Raw genomic sequence first — 9,539 nt, forward strand, 5'->3', positions numbered from 1 at the left:
CAGGGCCACTCAGTAGCCCTTTCTTTGCACGTACCCATAGAGGCTGTTTAGAAGGGTAACTGACAGAGATGGCTCGTTTCACAGAGTGAAGAACAACTGGACACTGAAAAATCTCTTTTTTAATGTAGTGTTCTGGTTATGAAAGCCTCTTTCCAACAAGTTTGGGAGGAACAGCCACTGAGCAATTCTGCTGCCTCTTGCTCTATGAACCTACTCCAAACCCTAGGGGAGCTTCGAGAGATACAACCATGGCCACTGATTGATGCTGCCCTTAAACCATTAATGTGGTGGCCGAAGAAGGAACACATAAGGATGCCCTTTCTATCTCTACGTGGAGTTACATATTCCAGTCAGACTCCATGGCCCCAGCTGCAGGCATGTAACAAACACCAGTCCTTGGCTTGTCCAGACCTCCCCATACCACACGTCAAGGCATCTAGGCCACGCTTTTCCTTCACACTGAAATCACATTTTCACCTATTATTTCCTATTTACCACCCATTTTTAATTATATTTGATGCATTTTCCCAATTATACAAATATAAAGATGCTTTATATGAAAATAAGCATCCATTGGCACAAGTCAGCCAGAGCATGCATTCTGAACTAGGCTATACTCGTGAAAGAAGAAATTTGTAAATATAAATGCCAGCTCTTATCTACTTTAGGAATTCAAACTTGGCTCCGCCACCTCTCACTGTAAGCCCTTAGTAATCGTTATAGAGATAATGTAAGCCCTTAGCGATTGTTCCATTACCCACTAGGCAATGAGTAAGATCTCCCATGTCAGTTATTCATTTAATTTGAAATCTTTACACCTATGAAGATGTCCTTTTCAAAAAGAGTGAGATTTGTTTGTGTGTGTGTGTATGGTTTTTTTTTTTTTTTTTTTTTTTGCATAATTGATGTCCTCCCCTCTCCCTTGGTGTCTTGGAAGAGAAGGCTTTGCTACCAGTTAGCTGACTGTGGAATAAATGATTCTTCCTTTACTTAGAGCCTTGTTAGTCATGGCCTTGTCAAAGAAGAAAGCAGCATAACACCGCTAAAAATTATATTAAATAGTTTAGCTCGGTGAGAGAGAATGTGGCTTTGAATCTCAATCTCTCGATGTCTCTTACATACACATTCATGGTACTACCAGCTCTGGGTACTTTAATACAGCCATAGAAGCAAGTAGCCTTATTTCACTGTCACCTGAGCAACAGGAAGAGAGGGTGAACATTTGTTCAGTGCCTGTTATGCTGTAGATGTCTTGGTTCCTGTGTTATTTCATTCAGTTCCCCAAACTTCCTACAAGATGGGTATTATTACTGCCTTACAGTTGAAGAAACCAAAAGCCAAAAACTGAAGTAAAGCACCAAGATGGCTGAAAGAAAGGGCAACCTAGCACCAGAGGCCACACTCTTTCTGTTGTCTGCAGTGTTCTCATTTCCATGGCAGGCTCCTATTTTGGCCTCAGAACATTTCCTGAGGAGAAACTTTGCCTGAGTGGAAAGATGTAAGACTGAATAAAATATGAAGTTAGTGGGCTACCCAAGTAAATGGTGGACACAGCCAAATGTGCAGCTTCCATTCTTCCATATGAGGTAAGAAATGCTTAAAATAGGTTTGTGTCTCCCTCTAAGCCGCCTCTAGTGTGATCCTGAGGGAAATTACCAGGACCACAGCGAGATGCAAAGGCACCCACTAGTTATATGAACTATGACTCTCTCAAAATAATGTGTGAATAAAAAATAATAAAGGGGATATCACCACCGATCCCACAGAAATACAAACTACCATCAGAGAATACTATAAACACCTCTATGCAAATAAACTGAAAATCTACAAGAAATGGATACATTCCTGGACACATATACCTTCTCAAGACTATATCGAATCCCTGAATAGACCAATAACTAGTTCTGAAATTGAGGCAGTAATTAATAGCCTACCAACCAAAAAAAGCCCAGGACTAGACGGATTCACAGCTGAATTCTACTGGAGGTACAAAGAGGAGCTGGTACCATTCCTTCTGAAACTATTTCAAAAACAGAAAAAAGGGAATCCTCCGTAACTCATTTTTATGAGGCCAGCATCATCCTGATACCAAAACCTGGCAGAGACACAACAAAAAAAGAAAACTTCAGGCCAATATCCCTGATGAACATTGATGTGAAAATCCTCAATAAAATACTAGCAAACCGAATCCAGCAGTACATCAAAAAGCGTATCCACCACGATCAAGTCGGCTTCATCCCTGGGATGCAAGGCTGGTTCAACATACGCAAATCAATAAACATAATCCATCACATAAACAGAACCAAAGACAAAAACCACATGATTATCTCAATAGATGTAGAAAAGGCCTTCGATAAAATTCAACATCCCTTCATGTTAAAAACTCTCAATAAACTAGGTATTGATGGAACATATCTCAAAATAATAACAGCTATTTATGACAAACCCACAGCCAATATCATACTGAATGGGCAAAAGCTGGAAGCATTCCCTTTGAAAACCGGCACAAGACAAGGATGCCCTCTCTCACCATTCCTATTCAACATAGTATTGGAAGTTCTGCAAGAGAAAGATATTAAGTGTATTCAAATAGGAAGTGAGGAAGTCAAATTGTCACTGTTTGCAGATGACATGATTCTATATTTAGAAAACCCCATCATCTTAGCCCAAAATCTCCTTAAACTGATAAGCGACTTCAGCAAAGTCTCAGGATATAAAATCAATGTACAAAAATCACAAGCATTCCCATACACCAACAATAGGCAAGCAAAGAGCCAAATCATGAATGAACTCCCATTTACAACTGCTACAAAGAGAATAAAATACCTAAGAATACATCTTACAAGGGACGTGAAGGACATCTTCAAGGAGAACTACAAACCACTGCTCAAGGAAATAAGAGAGGACACAAACAAATGGAAAAACATTCCATGCTCATGGATAGGAAGAACCAATATTGTGAAAATGGCCATACTCCCCAAAATAATTTATAGATTCCGTGTTATTCCCGTTAAGCTACCATTGACTGTCTTTGCAGAATTAGAAAAAACTAATTTAAATTTCATATGGAACCAAAAAAGAGCCCATATAGCCAAGACAATCCTAAGCAAAAAGAAAAAAGTTGGAGGCATTACGCTACCTGAATTCAAACTATACTACAAGGCTACAGTAACCAAAACAGCATGGTACCGGTACCAAAACAGATATATAGACCAATGAAACAGAACAGAAACCTCAGAAATAACACTGCACGTCTACAGCCATCTTTTGACCAACCTGACAAAAACAAGCAATGGGGAAAGGATTCCCTATTTAATAAATGGTGCTAGGAAAACTGGCTAGGCATATGCAGAAAACTGAAACTGGACCCCTTCCTTACACCTTATACAAAAATCAACTCAAGATGGATTAAAGACTTAAACGTAAAACCTAAAACCATAAAAACCCTAGAAGAAAACCTAGGCAATACCATGCAGGACATAGGCATGGGCAAAGATTTCATGAATAAAACACCAAAAGCAATGGCAACAAAAGCCAAAATTGACAAATGGGATTTAATCACACTAAAGAGCTTCTGCACATCAAAAGAAACTATTATCAGACTGAACAGGCGACCTACAGAATGGGAGAAAATTTTTGCAATCTACCCATCTGACAAAGGTCTAATATCCAGAATCTACAAGGAACTTAAACAAATTTACAAGAAAAGAAAAACAAAAACCCCATCAAAAAGTGGGCAAAGACCCTTCTCAAAAGACATTTATGCAGCCAGCAAACATGAAAAAAAGCTCATCATCACTGCTCATTGGAGAAATGCAATGAGATACCATTAGAGAAATGAGATGAGATACCGTCTCACGCCAGTCAGAATGGCAATTATTAAAAAGTCAGGAAACAATAGATGCTGGCGAGGCTGTGGAGAAATAGCAATGCTTTTACACTATTGGTGGGAATGTAATCTAGTTCAACCATTGTGGAAGACAGTGTGGTGATTCCTTAAGAATCTAGGACCAGAAATACCATTTGACTCAGCAATCCCATTACTGGGTATATACCCAAAGGATTATAAATCATTCTACTATAAAAACACATGCACACGTATGTTTATTGCAGCACTATTTACGATAGCAAAGACTTGGAACTAACCCAAATGCCCATCATTGATAGGCTGGGTAAAGAAAATGTGGCACACAAACACCATCGAATACTACACAGCTATAAAAAAGGATGAGTTCATGTCCTTTGCAGGGACATGGATAAAGCTGGAAACCATCATTCTCAGCAAACTAATACAGGAACAGAAAAGCAAGCACTACATGTTCTCACTCATAAGTGGGAGGTGAACAGTAAAAACACATGGACACAGGGAGGGGAACAACACAAATCAGGGCCTATTGGGAGGTCAGGGACAAGGCGAGGGAGAGCATTAGGACAAACACCTAATGCATGTGGGGCTTAAAACCTAGATGATGGGTTGATAGGTGCAGCAAACCACCATGGCACATGTATACCTACATAACAAACGAGCACATTCTGCACATGTATCCCAGAACTTAAAGTAAAATAAAAAATAAAAATAACAGTAATTTGTGAACAGTCTCTGCTGCTTGTAGCAATATCTCATTTGTGGTTATTTTGCCACTGACTGTTTTTTGTTTTTTCTTTTTTTATTTGAGACAGGTATTGCTCTGTCATCCAGGCTGGAGTGCAGTGGTGCAATCTTGTCTCACTGCAGCCTCTGCCTCCTGGGCTCAAACAGTCTTCTCACCTCAGTCTCCCAAGTAGCTGGTACTACAGGCGCGCATCACCACACCCGGCTAATTTTGTATTTTTAGTAGAGATGGGGTTTCACCATGTTGGCCGGGCTGGTCTCTAACTCCTCACCTCAAGTGATCTGCCCACTTCCACCTCCCAAAGTACTGGGATTACAGGTGGGAGCCACTGTGCCCAGCCATGTCAATGATACTTAACGCCCTTTTGACCTAAAGAATGACATCTCCCCAGTGTGTACATGTAGTATTTTCTGTACCACCAGATTTCTGTTCCTCACACCACCCACCTTGCCCCTCTTGGAGCAGGGAAGCCATGGCTCCCAGAGCCTGGCTAGAGAAGAGCCACGTCAGCTTCTAGCATGGCCCCTGGAGACACAGAAAGCAGCTATTCAGTAATGAGATCCTCAGAGGCCTTCCTTCTGTCATGCAGAGAAGAGCATCTGAGTGACACACTGACCCCTACCCAGCCCAGGGGTAGGTTCTCATCCAGGTCTAATGGTCATACGCAGAAGCAAACGCCTCCAAGCCAAGGCCTGCTCAGCTCACGCTGAGGCCAACTAACATTTTGTTTTGGGATCTGCTACACACACATGATGTTTTAATACAAAACAAGGTTGACTGCCTTCAAGATGTAACCCTGCACCTCACAGAAATGACGAATTCCAGAATGTGCCAGGGAAGATGCAAACAAATCTGGAGTGCTGGAGGGTGGTGCAGCTGTCCCTAACATTCCTATATGATGGTTTTCTGATCTCTGAAATGCAGCCCAGCCTAAAAACGAGCAGCTGCTATCAGCCACAAGTGTTCTCTCATCATAATGGCGGTGTCCGGAGCACTCAGCAGTGAGTCAAGGAAGTTCTAGCTGCCACCAGCTATCTAGGAACCTTAAGAAATCACTCTCTGGGGCTGTTTCATCTTCCATTAAATAAGGATCCTCTGACGCCCCCTTGGAAGTTTTCCATGACTCCTGCCCAGCACAGCTCCTCCACTTTCTTCACAAGGCTTGGTACCAGTGTAGAATAAGTGTCAGTGAGCCCACAACTCCACCTCCTCGGAGGTCCCAGCATGCTGCCCTGTGACCTCCAGGTGCTGTTTGGCTGCCCTGTCTGGGGGTGCCTTCCTCCTATGACACCGCCTGGCACTTTTAGACACTCAAGTATTTGCTGAATGAGATGAATATCGTCCTCTGTCGATTACTAAGGACAGACTTTCTGTTTGCATTGGCCCACTGGTCCTGGGAATGTGGCAAGGGCTCACCAACAGATGAATACATAAACATACATGTTTTCAAGGGTCCCACCATCCAGAGAACTGGTTTGAACACTTTCTACCTTGCATTATGCTCCAGTCACCTCTGTAAACTAAGCTTACTTACCATTCTACCAACACGTATGCGTACCATGTGGAAGAAATCCATGTATGTCCCAAAAGTTGTCCGCATGTGTCCTGAGGGCTGGCACACTATGCACACTATTTATCAGGGGTCAGGTTGGTATCATATTTATTGTGTATCCTCTGCAGCACTGTCTATACTGCTAGGCAGGAGGCACATTTTTACTAAGTGTGTATGTATACTGACATAAAATTGCAACACATGTTTAAAAGGAAAAGGGCAATTTTTGCCTCAAGAGGTACTATTAATATCATCTTTGTTACTTACTGTTCTACACAATGACCATAACATAAATAGTCCTTGATCTCTCTAAGAATGAATAGAAGTTAGCAATAAATTCCTTAGAAATAAGCTTCTTTCCCTCATAGGAAATTGCTATTCTTAGTAAGAGCTAAAAAATTATTATTGTCAATTCTTTCTAGTAGAGTAAGGATTCTATATGCTTTACATATGACACCTAAACATTTACAATGCAAAAATACATCTACTCCTAGTATCCTTACCACAGCTGCTTTGTTTGAAATATTTTTTTGGGGAAAGATTGACATTTAGAGGGCTTATGATTCATTAAAGTTGTTAACTGATTCAAACACTCAACTATCAACCTGTTCTTTCAGAGAATGTTCCTTTCACCCACCTTGGGACCATTCTTCCAGCACATATGTGTACCATGTGGAAGAAATCCACATGTGTCCTGAGAGCGGTGTGGATGTGTCCTGAGAGCTGGCATACTACGCACACGATTTAAGCAGAACTTTGATCTACAGTCAAAGGTTCTTATGTGTGTGACCCTTAGAAACAAATGCTCTTTTTTCCACAAGGCGATCAGAACTAGGCTCTGAGTATAGAGCCAACGCATTGTGTAGTTCTTTGTTCCCTTGAAGGAAATTCCACAACTGTTGATTCACTAATTTACTCTAATGAAAAAGCTGTAGGCAGTCTCAAGTCTGAGTAAGTGTGAATGTTATAAAGGTCCCTCTAGACTTACAATGCATTTTTCAATGTTCTGTTTGGAATAGGAATATAAATAGAGTATTGAAGATGCTTCTGTCAGGCCCCCTTTAAGATCAAACATTTTTGATATTTCAAAATAAAGCTTTTAGAATGAAAATGATTCTAATGATTCTAAAGAAGTGGTATTCTTCTTCCAGCCAAGGTGGAGTGAGATGAACTGAAACTACCCTTCCATTTGAAACAACCAAAAGTACTCAAAATAAAGACCATGAAAAAATGATTTCCAAGACACAGGCTATCAGTGAAGGATAGTGATGCTAGAAGGAAACATAGAGAAAAGCCCCATGACACTGGCTTACACTAGGGCTTCTCAGATACAGCCCTGAAAGCACGACCCACACAGAAAACAATAATCAACTGGACTTCGTTAAAATTACAAACTCCTGCTCTTCAAAAGACATTGCTAAGAGAATGAAAAGATCAGCCACGCTGGGAGAAAATACTTCCAGTCATATATCTGGATTTGTATCCAGAAAATATAAAGAACTCTCAAAACTCAGCAATCAGAAAACAAATTATCCAGTTATGAAAAATGAGCCAAAGAGTTGAACAGACACTTCACCAAAGAAGATATAAAGATAAATGAGCACATGAAAAGATGTTCACCATTATCAATCTTTTCGCAAGTGAAAACCACAGTAAGATACCACTATGCAGCTATTAGAATGGCTGAAAGTAAACCGACTAACCACGCCAAGAGTCGGCAAGGGTGTGGAGCAATCTGAACCTCATATGCTTCTTGTGGGAATAGTAAATTGTTCAACCATTTTGGAAAACCGTTTGGCAGTTTCTTTAAATATGAAAATATACCTGCCATATTACCCAGGTATTCCACTACAAGGCATTCATCCAAGGAAGGAGAAAGTATATGTCTGTACAAAGGCTTGTACATAAAGGTTCAGCATGGCTTTATTTGTAATAGCCTCCAAGCTGGTAACAACCCAGACAACCATCAATAGGTGACTGCACAAATTAATTGGGGGAAAATCCATACAATGGGAAACTACTTTGCAATAAGAAAAACACGACAAATTATTTATATATGAAATGGAATGAGTGAATCTCAACATTACTATGCTAAGTGAAGGAAGCCAGACCAAAAAAGACTACATACTGCATTGTTACATTTATATGTAACACTAGAAAATGCAAACTGATCTTGATTAACAGAAGTGATATAGAAAGTAATTGAGGAGAAGGAGGGTAGGTAACAGATTAAAGGAAGGCTGGAGAAAACTTTTGGGGTGATAGATATATTCGCTATCTTGATTGTGGTGACAATTTCACAGGTGTGTATAGAAGTCAAAACTTATACAATTGTGGACTTTAAATTTGTTCAGTTTATTCTATATCAGTTATACCTCAATTAAGAAACCCCCACAGACACTAATTTACTTTGGGAAACTTTGCATAAAATCAGCATTTACGATACAGCCATTCAAAAAACTATTCATTGAGTTCCTATCTATGCCAAGCACTGTGCTGGTGGAAAAACAACAACAACAACAACAACAACAAAAACTAGCGAAGGAGGTTTTGACCCATGGACCACTAGGTGAGGCCTTAGTGTTTCCATTGTGCTATGCTGCTTAAGAAAAGTCAATTCCAAAGGGCTTTGAAAAACCAAGTTTAACTTCTGTTGTAAGCCTCATTACATGGAAATTGTTTCAGAATGTTTCATCTATAATCACATGAATTTTGATATTGCACTTGTGCCTAACTGTACAAATAAGAGAATTTAAGAAAGAACCACAAAACCCCCATTCTATTCTCTACTCAGAGGGCCTTTCAACGAAATTAACAGACGAAAGTAAATCTGCTATGTGTTCTCATGTAGATGATCTGTGGTTTCAACATAAAACGAGTGGGAAGACTTTGCTCCAGTTCCCTGCATTTCCTTCTGTGTGAGTCATGAAGAGCATAATTTGCTGTGTTCCCCAAAGCCTTGCTTGCCATCATCTCTTATTTCTAAGATTTTCCACTAAGTCACACTCTTTAAGCCACTGACAATTAGCAAAACTATTTATCACTGAGTTCGCCTTGTGGGAATTTGACTTTTGTCATATGAAAAGTTCAGATAAAGCAGAAGTAAATGATATGCACAGGGTCTCAGTGTAAAACACTGGAAAGTGACATTCTTTTATCAATCAACCTTATGCCATTAGTTACCACAGAGAGATAACATTCCTCTGTCATAATGGAATTTCTAAAAGATGGACCATTATTTCCATAATAATACCATTATAATACTGGTCATCAAGCCTGTCAACATTTTCCTTAATAGAAAAATATTTTTAAAGAGTTTACTACTCAGATCTTACAGGATGAACTTGGGCAATAAATTCTCCAAAAGAAAGTAT

This window comes from Pongo abelii, chromosome 3 (assembly GCF_028885655.2).
Source record: "Pongo abelii isolate AG06213 chromosome 3, NHGRI_mPonAbe1-v2.0_pri, whole genome shotgun sequence".
Classification (NCBI taxonomy): Eukaryota; Metazoa; Chordata; class Mammalia; order Primates; family Hominidae; genus Pongo; species Pongo abelii.